An 11,365-nucleotide genomic window follows, 5' to 3' on the forward strand; every position below is an offset into this window, starting at 1 on the left:
GAGCCTCCCCCGAGCCCTGCTGTTATTCAGCGGAATGCACCTGAGATTCGCCCGTGTTGTTGCGTGTTGACACATGTGGCGCATTCCTCTCTCTCTCGCCACCGAGTCGCATTCCATTGATGGGTATACCAGAATCTGCTCATCCATTCCCAACTTCACAGACATTGGGGTTCTTTTCAGGTTTTGGCTGTTATGAATAAAGCTGCTGTTAACATTTGCATACTCATTTTTTTTGGTGTGTGTAGACGTAGTTATCATTTCTTTTGGGAGCTAAATGGCTGAGTCCTAAGGAGGTGTGTATGTAAGTTTATAAGAAACTGCCAGGCCGGGTGCAGTGGCTCATGCCTGTAATCCTAGCACTCTGGGAGGCTGAGGCGGGAGGATTGCTCAAGGTCAGGAGTTCAAGACCAGCCTGAGCAAGAGTGAGACCATGTCTCTACTAAAAAATAGAAAGAAATTATCTGGACAACTAAAAAAAAAAAAAAAAAAAAAAAAAAATATATATATATATATATATATATATATAAAATTAGCCGGGCATGGTGGCACATGCCTGTAGTCCCAGCTACTTGGGAGGCTGAGGCAGGAGGATTGCTTGAGCCCAGGAGTTTGAGGTTGCTGTGAGCTAGGCTGACACCACGGCACTCTAGCCAGGGCAAGAGTGAGACTCTCTCTCCAACAACAACAACAAAAAAGAAACTGCCAAACTGTTTTCCAGAGTGGTCATACCATTTCACATTCCCACAGCAATGTAATGTATGAGAGTTCCACTTTCTGCACATCCTTGCCAAATTCTGACATTTTGGAATTGTCAGTCACTTTAATTTTTGACAGTCTAATAGGTGTGTAGTGGAATCTCACTGTGGTTTTAATTTGCAAACCCCTGATGACTAGTGACATTGAGCTTCTTTCCATGTGTTTGTTTGCCATCGATAGATCTTCTTTGGGGAGGTGTCTGTTCAGATCTTTTGCACATTTTTTATTGGGTTGTTTTCTTACTATTGAGTTGTAGGAGTTCTTTGTACAAGGAGTTCTTGGGTACAAACCCTTTATCTGAGAGTTTTTTGCAAACGTCTTCTCTCAGGGTTGTTTTGAGCATTAAATGACGTCATAAACATTCACTAAGTGGGAGCTGTTATTATTATTGTGATTACTGCTATTTGTCTATGACTCCATTTTGGTGTCGTGGACAGGACAGTCTGCCTCCCAGCCCAGAACAGCCAGGAGCACCTGCCTACGGAGCCTCCCCGGTGCCCCACACCTACCACTCAGGTCATCTGCAGCCGGCCTGCCCTGAGGGAGCCACAGCCTCCACCAGGGCCCTGGACGCCCTCTGGGTTGTTTGTTGTTTATGATATTCATTTATCAAAACCAGCCAGCTGGCTTAGGCTGCTTGGCTAGGCTGCTCCTGGGAGGGGAGGGGAGGCCTGGGAGGTGGCCTCGCCCTCCCTGCCCTGCCCAAGGGACAAAGTCACAGCCCTCGCCATCCAGCTCCAGACCCCAGCAGGCCAGTGAGCCTCCTCCTGCCCTGGGCCTCAGGACTGGGCTCTCTGAATGGCCAGCCTGCTGAGCTCTGGCCACGTGTCGGGCACAGTCGCACCCTCACCCTAATTCTCTAAAGTAAGCGTGATTAAAACCTCCATTTTACATATAGGAAACTGAGCCTCAGAGCAGTTAAATTCCATAGCTCGCTGGGGCCACACACTAGTAAATGGAGAAGCCAGAACTTGATCCAGAGGCCAGTGGCAGCCCCCTAGGGAGAGTGGCCAAGGGGGCCCTGTCCTTCCACCTGCTGGGCGGCCTGGAGGTGCTGTACTCTTGCTCTGAATGAGGCTGGAAACCCAAAGGTGGATCCGACCTGGGCCTGCAGACTCCAGGGGCAGCATAGGGTTTGAAGGAGCCCAGAGGAGAGGGTGGTAACTCCACCTGGCACACCAGGGAAGGCCGCCTGCCCCGGGGGTGGGGGTGGGGTGCTGGCAAGGTGGCATCAAACCCTCAACTCAGCCTGACCCCACCAAGCTCTATCTCGTCCTCCCACCCTGTTGCTCTGCTTGGTTTTATCTTTGTGATTGGCCGTCTCCGCCCTCCTAATCCAGAGAAGGCTCCAAGCCTCCCCATCCCCTGGCCGCCTCCCTCAGTCTCCATCCTTTTCCCACCAGCCCCTATGGCCTCTGAATCTTTCTCAGGCCCTGCCCCCACACTCCATCCCCACACCTGTCTGTCCCAGCCAGACTTGCTCCAGCCTCCCCACTGGAGGAGGAAGCCGGTCCAGGCCCCACTCTAGGAGACATGCCGTCAGGCTGGGAGTATGGTAGACGGCTCTGTGAATGGCCACTGTCCAGGACAAACTCCAGAAGATGTGTGTGCATGTTTTAAAAAAATGGCTGCAAATTCCTCCCTTCCTCCATCACGAGGTGGGGGTCCACGTCTCTTCCCCTTAACTCTGGGTGGGCAGCTCCAACCCGTAAGGGCAGGCCAAAGTCACCGTGTGCTACTGCTTCCGCTGCATCAGGAGGCTGCGCAGCTTTGCTGGTCCTCTGGGGACACTTGTGCTCCCTGCCTGTTGCCACGCTGTGAGGAAGCCCTGGCCACATGCAGAGGCCAGGTGGAGGTGCCCCAGTGCAGAGCCCTGGCAGGGCCCAGCCTTAGAGTCCTCCCAGCCCAGGTGCCAGACACGCAGGTGAAGGAGCCATCGACCTCACCAGGCTGAGACAGGCCACCCTGATGTGCCAGCTGTTTTATGGCCCTGAGTTTAGGGTGGTTTGTGCTGCAGCAAGAGCTAAGCAGAGCAGGGATTTTGTGACTCTCCCCATCCCTGGTCATCATTCCTTTCTCAATACATATCTGCTGGAACCTGTGAGGGGCTAGGGCCTGTGGAGGCAGCGCTGGCTTGGAACTCAGCTCGGGGCCGAGCCCTAGATCCACTGTTTATCCCATCCTTGTAAAACAGGGGGGCAGGATTAGAACCAGGGAACATTTGGTATGACTGCTCCACCCCATCCCAAGCCACCACACACACCCAGCCCCTGACACCATTTGGGTCTGGGCTCGCAGGTCACTCTACGGTATCGAGTCCCTTCTGGCCGTGGCATCCAGTGAATCTAGGAAGACTGCATGTAAGAGGCAGGCAGGGTTAAAATAATTGTGTTATTTTGTTTATTTATACTAAAATATCATATTAACACTATATTGATATTAACATTAAAATACTACATACTTAATATATACGGAAAATAATACTTCTTGAAGAAATGTCTGCTAGAAAAAGCATAAAGAAAAAGAACACATTCTTTGAAATCTCCGTGTCTCACGAGTCACCATGACTGCTGATGCTGGTGTATTCCTACCTTTCCACCAAGAAACTCAGACCGGGCTGTGGCCTTTGGCAAACTCTCCTGACAGCCCAGGTAGGGCAGAGACCAGCTGGCAGATGGGAGAGATCCCACGTCCAGCACAAGAGTCCACATTTGGGGCATGGGGCCCCTAAGGAGGGTGCCAACTCAGCACCCTCCATGCCCAGTGAGAGACCCGGAGTCCCAGCCCCGCGTGTCCTCCACTGCCAGGGTTCTCGCAGCAGCTCCTGCTGCCCTCCTGGCCCACCTCTAAGCCATTCACTTTGAAGCCAGGTCGTGTAGGGCGGACTGTGCCCTGCTGGGTAGGGGCACACTTGCAGATGGCGCGTCCTTCCTGCCACAGACTGTTCTTGGCTCTCAAGTCTCCAAGTGCAAAAAATAACCTGCAGACTCAGGACGGCATAAATCTATCCTCAGGGGGGCAAAGGAAGCCACTTCCCTAAGCACACAGGGCATCCTGGCTGCCCGCCCAGCGGATGTCTGAATCAGTCTGAATCCTGGGCACCAGGGAGAGGAAATGAGTTCCCTTCATCAGCGGCCTCACGCGCTCCCAGCAGCCCTCCTCCACCCAGGGGCAGATTCTCTCCACCCAGGAATGTTCGCCGCCCGCCGAATGGCAGTTTCCCAAGACCAACCACTCGACTGTGCTTTCTCCCCTTACACAAGGAAGACCTGTTCCTTGCGGGAGAGGCCGGGGTGGGTGGGCAGCCTGGCGGGCGGCGGGCAAGGGCGCTTCCCGGGGCACCCTGTCCTGAGCCCAGCAACGGGCCGGGCCAGAGCTGTGCATCCCAGGGACACGGCGGATCCGAGGGTTCCCCTGACCAGACTCAGCCGCTTCCCTCCATGGGGCTGTGGGCAGCTGCTCAGGGAGGAAAAAATCAGCATTTTCTAGCACTCCGTGTGCAAAAGCGTGCGCCGGGGAGCCTGACTTCGGGTCCAGCGGGCCCCACGGCCGATAGCGCCACGCTCCTCTAGGGGCCTGGCCAGCGAGGGGGCCGCTGCGGTCTCGGCCCCGCGGCCAGCGGCGGCCCGAGCACCGACCGGGACCCCGGGGCGGGGGCCCGTCCCGCCTGCCCCGCAGACCCCGGCCGCGGTCCCGCCCGCTCCCAGGCCTAGCGGCTCCGCGCGAACCCGCGGTCCCCCAGCCTGCCTTGCGGCCAGCGCGGCCACGTGAGCGCGCGCGGCCAACCGGCGCTCGCCCGGGCCGCCGGGGGCGTGGCCGGGGCGGCGGGGGCGTGGCCGGGCCGCCGGGGGCGTGGCCGGGGCGGCGGGGGCGTGGCCGGGCCGCCGGGGGCGTGGCCGGGGCGGCGGGGGCGCCGGTGGGTCGAGAGTCCCCGAATAGCGGAAGGTTCTCTAGAAACATGCCGAGTTTGGCCTGGGCTGACCCCGGAACCTCACCTCCTCCACTCACCCTCCCCGTGCCTGTGCTGTGATCTGCGCACATCTCCTCGGAGCTTTCCCTACGGTTTACTGTGTTTTTATTGAAGCCGTGCACGCACGTAGTGCGAAATGCCGAACAGCTCTGCAAGACTCGCAGCGAGGCCCCAAACCAAGCAGCAGCGCCTGCTCCCCGCCCCCGCCCCCGCCAGCAGAACCGAGCACCCACCCTGTGCAGGCCTGGGCCCAGCTCCCATGACAGGGGCCACCTGAGCAGACCGGGCCCCACAGCTGACATCCCAGTGTCGCCGCCTCAGCCCTTTGAGCCCGTGCCTCCTTATTTCTCGGTCACATGCCATACTGCTATTGCTTGTTACTTTCTTTTCAATCGTAGACGCTATCCGATGGCTTCCTGCCATAGAAGACGAACGAGGAATAGTTCTCTTGGGAAACCTTATGCTTTGCGTCCTGCCAGCTCCCAATCGCATTTCATCACAACGTTTGCATACATCAGTATTTGGTGTTTACAGTACTGTTGTTCCCAGCTGAGCTTGCAGTACATTATGACAACATTTTCTATTTCAGGTTATTTGTTTTCCTGGGAGTTCATAATTGCCTGTTCTGTTCTTGCATCAAGCTGGGCACTGGGTAGGTCCTTTCACTCTGGAGACTCAGTATCTTCGGCTCTGGGAAGCTGCAAGGCACAGGTGCTCTTCCTACAAACTCCCAACTTACTTTGTTTCCATCCCCATCTTCTCATCCACCTCCAGATGGACTCGGTGGCCTCCCAGGCTGTGTTTCTGGGGGTCTGTCATGTTGGTGGTCTGGCCTTGGATTGGCCCCTCTTCCTGGAGAATTTAGTTCCAGCTTCCTCCACTCTGACTAGCTGGTTACTTACTATTCATTTTCCAGCTCCAACAATTTCGTAGACTCCTCTTGTCCCTGTCATTGACTTGCCTGTTCACTTTGTCTTTGTGGGTTTGTGACTTATAAATTTTTCATTTTACTGTCATTTTAGTGGGGTTTTGGCAGGGATGGGAGAAAAATATCTCTGTTTAGTCCGTGGTTCACTAGAAGTCCCTCTCACCTTCTGTCTCTGAGCACCTACTATGTGTGACAGTCTATTTTAAGCCAGTTCCGCCCCTAGTTTCACATGGCTCTTTCTTGTCACCCCAGTCTGAGTGCATCTCCTCTAGGAAGGCCTTCCCGACCACCCATGTGCTTCTCCGCTACATCACCCTGCTTTACTTTTGTTCATAGCTTTTCCTGCTATTTGCAATTATTTTATATATTTACATTCACTGATGATGTATTTGCCTTCTTTCTCAAGCTCCCCCAGAAGGTTGCTCCCTGAAGGCAGGGACCTGTCTTGCCCCTCGCTGTGTCCTCTGTGCTTCCCACAGTGTCAGGAAGAACAGATGCTCAGGAAGTATGTGTCGAATGAACGGGTGGGTCTGAGCATAGGGTTTCCGTGAGGTAAACTTCAGCATTGCTCTAGAAGTGACTGGTAATGTGGTCTGCACTTCCTGGGAATGAAAGATCCTGCCGTGAGAGGGGGAGAGCCCCGTCATGGGATGGATGTAAGCCCAGGCTTGGGATAGCTGAAAAGGGACAGAAGCATTGACAGGATGGCCTACGTGGTCTGGCTGGGACAAGTCATTGCCTCAAGGCCACTCGACTACTTCCCGGCTGAGATTAGAAAACAGCCCTTTGCAGGCAGATGTACTTTGCAGGGATTTGCCCATGCTGTGGTGTCAGCCTGTCCGGAGGCGCTTCTGCCTCTCTCCTCCCCGGTGGTGTGATCTCTTGGGCATGGTGCTTCATCTCTTCATGTTTGCAGTACTTCTCACCTGTAATGTGGTGGTAAGAACACCCTGCAGTCTTGGGTTCTAGATAACAAGCACAAGCCTTCCAGTGAAAAGCCCGGATGCACAGTAAGCTGTTATAATCATGCTCTTGGTTAAAAATTAGGTTTTATCCTTCCTGGCAGTGGGAGCTTCTCATGCTGCTTGAAGCCCAGGGCCTCAGTTTCCTGACCTGTAAAATGAAGGTCTAATCACACCAGCTTCACCCGGCTGCATGTCAAGTCACCAGGGCTGGCGTGAAACAGGTGCCGATAAATGCCAGGGCAGGAAGTGTCACACCTGAGGACCCCAGGGGCAGAGAAGCACTATGCTGAGACTCCTGGGACCCCTGGACTGGTGTTTGGGGCAGCCACAGGGCTATTGTGCAACCACACAGGGAATCAGGGAGGCCAGACCTGAGGCATCTGTTAGAAGCGAAGAGCTGGCATCTTTCCAGAAAGCAGCAGAGGGAGCTCAAGGGCGGCTTGTTTTGCACAGAAGCAGGGTGCTGCAAACCATGTTAGTGGAAGTGTGAGCAGGAAAAGGCAGGGGAAACTGTCTCCATCTGACAGACTGGAGTTCAAACAATAGCTCTGCCCCCAGCAGCCCTGGACACGTTCAGGCTCCTCTCTCAGCATTGGTTTTCTCATCTGTTAGATGGAGATGATGATAATACGCACCTTGCTGGGGTGTTGTGAGCTTTCCTCCATTCCAAGAGTGTTTGCTGAGCACCTACTGTGTGCCACGGACACTGCAGTGATTAAAGCAAAGGCTTTAATCCAGTGAGTCCACACGGCAGCTGTGAAATGGGTCTTGCCGTCTTGCTGGTGGGGCCATGCCACTTGCGTGAATTCATCCTTTGATACTCAAGAGTGATGAAAGTTTCTTACACATAAAGCAGTTGAGCCTCCCTCAAGGTTTCCTGCTCTGTATATCATGGCTTCAGAACCTGACCCTGCCTGAGGGATGTCGGGAAGCACCTGTTGCCTGCTGCCTGGCTTCCCAAGCGGAAATTCTCACTTTTCCTGAGCGCCACGTCCAGCCTGGCTGGATGCTGGACCAGCCCCAGCCCCTGCTTTGTGGCAGCCTGGGTCCCCAGGGAGAGGCAGACAGGGTCTCAGCCACTGGCAGAGCAGCAGGCAGAGGCATGGGCAGGGGCAGTGTCGGAGGGACTCCCATCTGGGTTTCAGAGCAGAGGGGGGGAAGGCGTCAGGTGGGAAGCCAGGGAAGGACCTTCCTGGCTGAGGGAACAGCCTTTACAAAGAAAGGTCCCAGGAGGAAAGCTTGGGCTGGGAGCGGCTGGACTGGGGGATGTCTGGAGCAGCCGCAAGAACCAGGGTGTTGGAAGTTCCCCGCCTAGGGGGCCGTGGCAAGGTGTGGCGTGGCCAGCCCTGTTTTGGAAGTCTCTCTCTGGCTGCAGTGTGAAGGCCCTGGGCAGGAAGCACAGAGAGGAGGACGCCAGACCGCTGTCAAAGCAGAGACGGCAGCGGATCCTGCGCTCGCCCGGCACCGCCGTGCCAGGCCTGGTCGCCAGAGGGCGCTGTGGGCTAGCAGGCCGTGGTGCGCACCTGTGTGCACAGCTGCGCGTGTGGCCACTCCGCGCGCATGTACACACTTATGCACCCAGTTGTGTTCGTGTGTGCATGTGTGTTTGGGGAGTGTGGACTTGCACAGATGTGAAGGGGAAACACGGGGTTGAGACTGTGCAAGGACGTGTGAGCGAGCATGTCCGAGAGGTACATAAAGGTGAGAAGAGGCCCCTCACCTCCCACCACTCAGCCACATTGGTCTCCCAGTTCCTGCCCTACAAGCTGTCTGCTTCAGGGCCTTTGCTCATGCTGTTACCTCTGCCTGGAATGCTCTTCCCCCAGGTACCTCTGCGGCTCCCTCCCTCACCTCCATGACACCTTCCAGGGAGGCTGTTCCTGGCCTTCTCTTTAATATCACAGCTCTCACCTCCAGACACATTCCTCCTCCCGTCTCTTACTTTTCCCCACAGCACGTGTCATAATGTAACTTGGGCGTTTTGCTTGTCTGGCTTGCCCCCTAGGTCATCACCTCCCCAAGGGCAGGGAGCTGTGTCTGTTGCTCAATGTTTTGCCATCAGTGCTAGGCACACAGTAAGTGCTCAAATGAGGATTTGTGGAATGAATGGCTGAAAGAACGAACTGCCCCATTCTGGCTTTGGATCATCCCCTCTCTCCAGCCCACTGTCACCCCAGGTCCTGCCCAGCTCAGCTCACACTCACATCTTGCCTTTGGCTCCACTCCTTCCTGGCCTGAGCCTCGGTTTCCCCGTGTCTGCAGAGAGGGGGATTTGGACGTTTCTCCTAGGAGTCAGGGTAAGAGGCAGCCTCCTGTGACCCATGCCAAATGCCCCTTCTGGTTTTCGAGTGGTGATGGAGTTTCCGAGCCAGACTATGCTGCTTAGAGAAGTTGCTCCAACAAGCCAGCAAAAGACAAGGGTCTGACGGCTCCCCGGTGGGGCTCATATGCTGTGCCCTCGCCTGGCCCTCACACCTGGCCCTTTTTATACCCCTAACCCTTTGCCCCTGCTGCTCCTTTCCCAGGATGCTCTTCTTGCTTCTCTGCTTGGAAAGCTGCTATTGGTCCTTAAAGCTCCCAGTCTCAAAGTCTCCTCCTCTGAGAAGCCTTCCCTGACCAACCCAGGTGGAGTCCAGCACCCTCCTGAGACTCTTGCTCATGCATCTATTTATAGCAGCCGCATGGCCTGTGTGATTCTTGGGCTGTTTATCAGGCTCCCTGACTAACCCATAAACTCCTCGTATGCGAGGGCCTGACTGAGTCATCTGGCTGCCTAGGGGGCTGGCACGGGACTGGAGTCACTTCACCTATGTCCCAGGCATGCTTTCCTCCTTCCTTTGCTCATTCCTCACACACTTATTAGGCACCTACTGTGTGCCCGACTCTGGGCTAAGCATTGGGAACGCAGCAGGGAACGAGATGGGCAGGATTCAGCAGGGAATGAGGGATGGAGAGCTCGTTAAAAACAGTCAGTTCCAAAGGCCTCAGTGGCTTAAGTGCTGCGCCGAGAATTAAGGCTGTTTGGGGGCTGTGACGGAGAAGGCCTCTGAGGGAAATTCATTTGGGAGGAGTCTGAGGCATGAGAAGGAACCAGCCCCAGAAGGCTTGGCGGGGAGACAGGGGTGTGGGGAGAGATGTTCCAGGCAGAGGGAGCAGCAAGCTGAAGGCTCTGAGGCAGGACCAGTGCCGCCATAGTCAAAGGACAGCGCCGAGACCCTTGAGCATACCAACGAGCAGAGTGGGCAAGGGGGATGCGGGAGTAGTCAGAGTGGTCAGCTGGGGCCAGAACCCAGAAAGCCTGCGGGACCAGGCCTGTGGTTCTGGTAGAGAGGTAGCTGCTGCTGGGGACCCATTTTACAAATGGATAAGTGCAGGTCACCAGCGGTGGTATGGGCGGGATGGAGGTGGCCCACGTGTTTACAAACTCACATTTCCCCGGCTAGGCACTTCCAAGCCTAAGCTCCTGAAACACAGAGGCCTCTTTGTCCCCACTGTAGGCAAGTAAACTGAGGCACAGAGCTGCTCGCTGACTTCTCTGAGGTCATCCAGCTAGTAAGTGGCAGAGTTGGCATTCGAACCCATACCCGTCTGAGCCCATAACTCATGATTTTCCTTCCCACTGCCTGGAAAGGGTGAGCAAGGACCCAGGAAGAGAATAATGATAATTACAAGGTCTTCCCCTCTTATCTCTTGGGCCCTCCCCTCCACTGTGTGGGTGGGGCCCTGCGGGGATCGGCCCCATTTTACAGGCCAGCAAGCAGAGGTCAGCCCCGTGCTCCAAGCGTTTCTGGCAGGTGCTGGAATCTGCTTCCCTCACGTGAGGTCCCTGACAGGGCACACACTCATGCTGCCTGGAGGACAGGGGCTGACCCCTTGACCTCTGCCGGGTGTCTCCTGTCCTCACTAGCCCTGGCTTTCCACTCAGGGTCACCTGATCCCAGCGCCAGACTGGTCAGAGGTTCCCGACATCTCCCGTGGCTCCATGTGGGAGCCCGGGAGCATCCGCCTATCCAGCCATCGTGCAGACGGGCTGCCTGAGGCCCCGAGAAGAGAAGCGAGAACCGAGGCCCAGGAGAGAGCCAGGATGGGACCTCGGGATTGTGGGAGGGAGGAAAATGCAGCGGGATGCCCCCTCACTCCCTCTGAGACTCAGTTTCTCCCCGTGTAGGACAGGGGCGGTAACAACCCAGCGTGCATGCTGCTTGTCCTGACTTGTTCCCAGACACCGCCAGGTGCAACGCCGAATCCGCCGCGCCCTGGCCCCGTGCCCGGCCCGGGGCGCCCTGCGGGTGCTCGCTGACGCAGGGCACAGACGTGCACACGCCGGGCACGGCGCTGGGCCCTTTACGGCACTCAGGGGACACGCTTACCGAGCGTCCGCCAACGCCCTGTCCCGTCCACACAGCAGGGCTGCCATCGCCGCTCTTTAACAGAGCCGGAAACTGAGGCTCCGGGTGTCGCCGATGTGCCCAAGGTCACCCACTACACAGCCGCCGAGTCCGATCCGAACCCGGTCTCTCCGCGGGGGCGCACCTTTAACCCGCCGGGGCGCTCGGCCTGCCCGCCCAGCGAGGCCCCAGCCGGGCCACCGGGGACCTCGGCGGGACTTTTCCAGATGATGCACCGGGACCAGCCCACGCAGCGCCCCCGCGCGGGCCGCAGGGCCGGGAACGCGCGGGGCCCGCCCCAGGGCCTGATGGGAGGGGCGGGGCTTGCGTGTTGACAGGCAGCGGGAGGACGCGGCCG

The sequence above is a fragment of the Eulemur rufifrons genome, chromosome 9 (genome assembly GCF_041146395.1).
Source record: "Eulemur rufifrons isolate Redbay chromosome 9, OSU_ERuf_1, whole genome shotgun sequence".
Taxonomy (NCBI): Eukaryota; Metazoa; Chordata; class Mammalia; order Primates; family Lemuridae; genus Eulemur; species Eulemur rufifrons.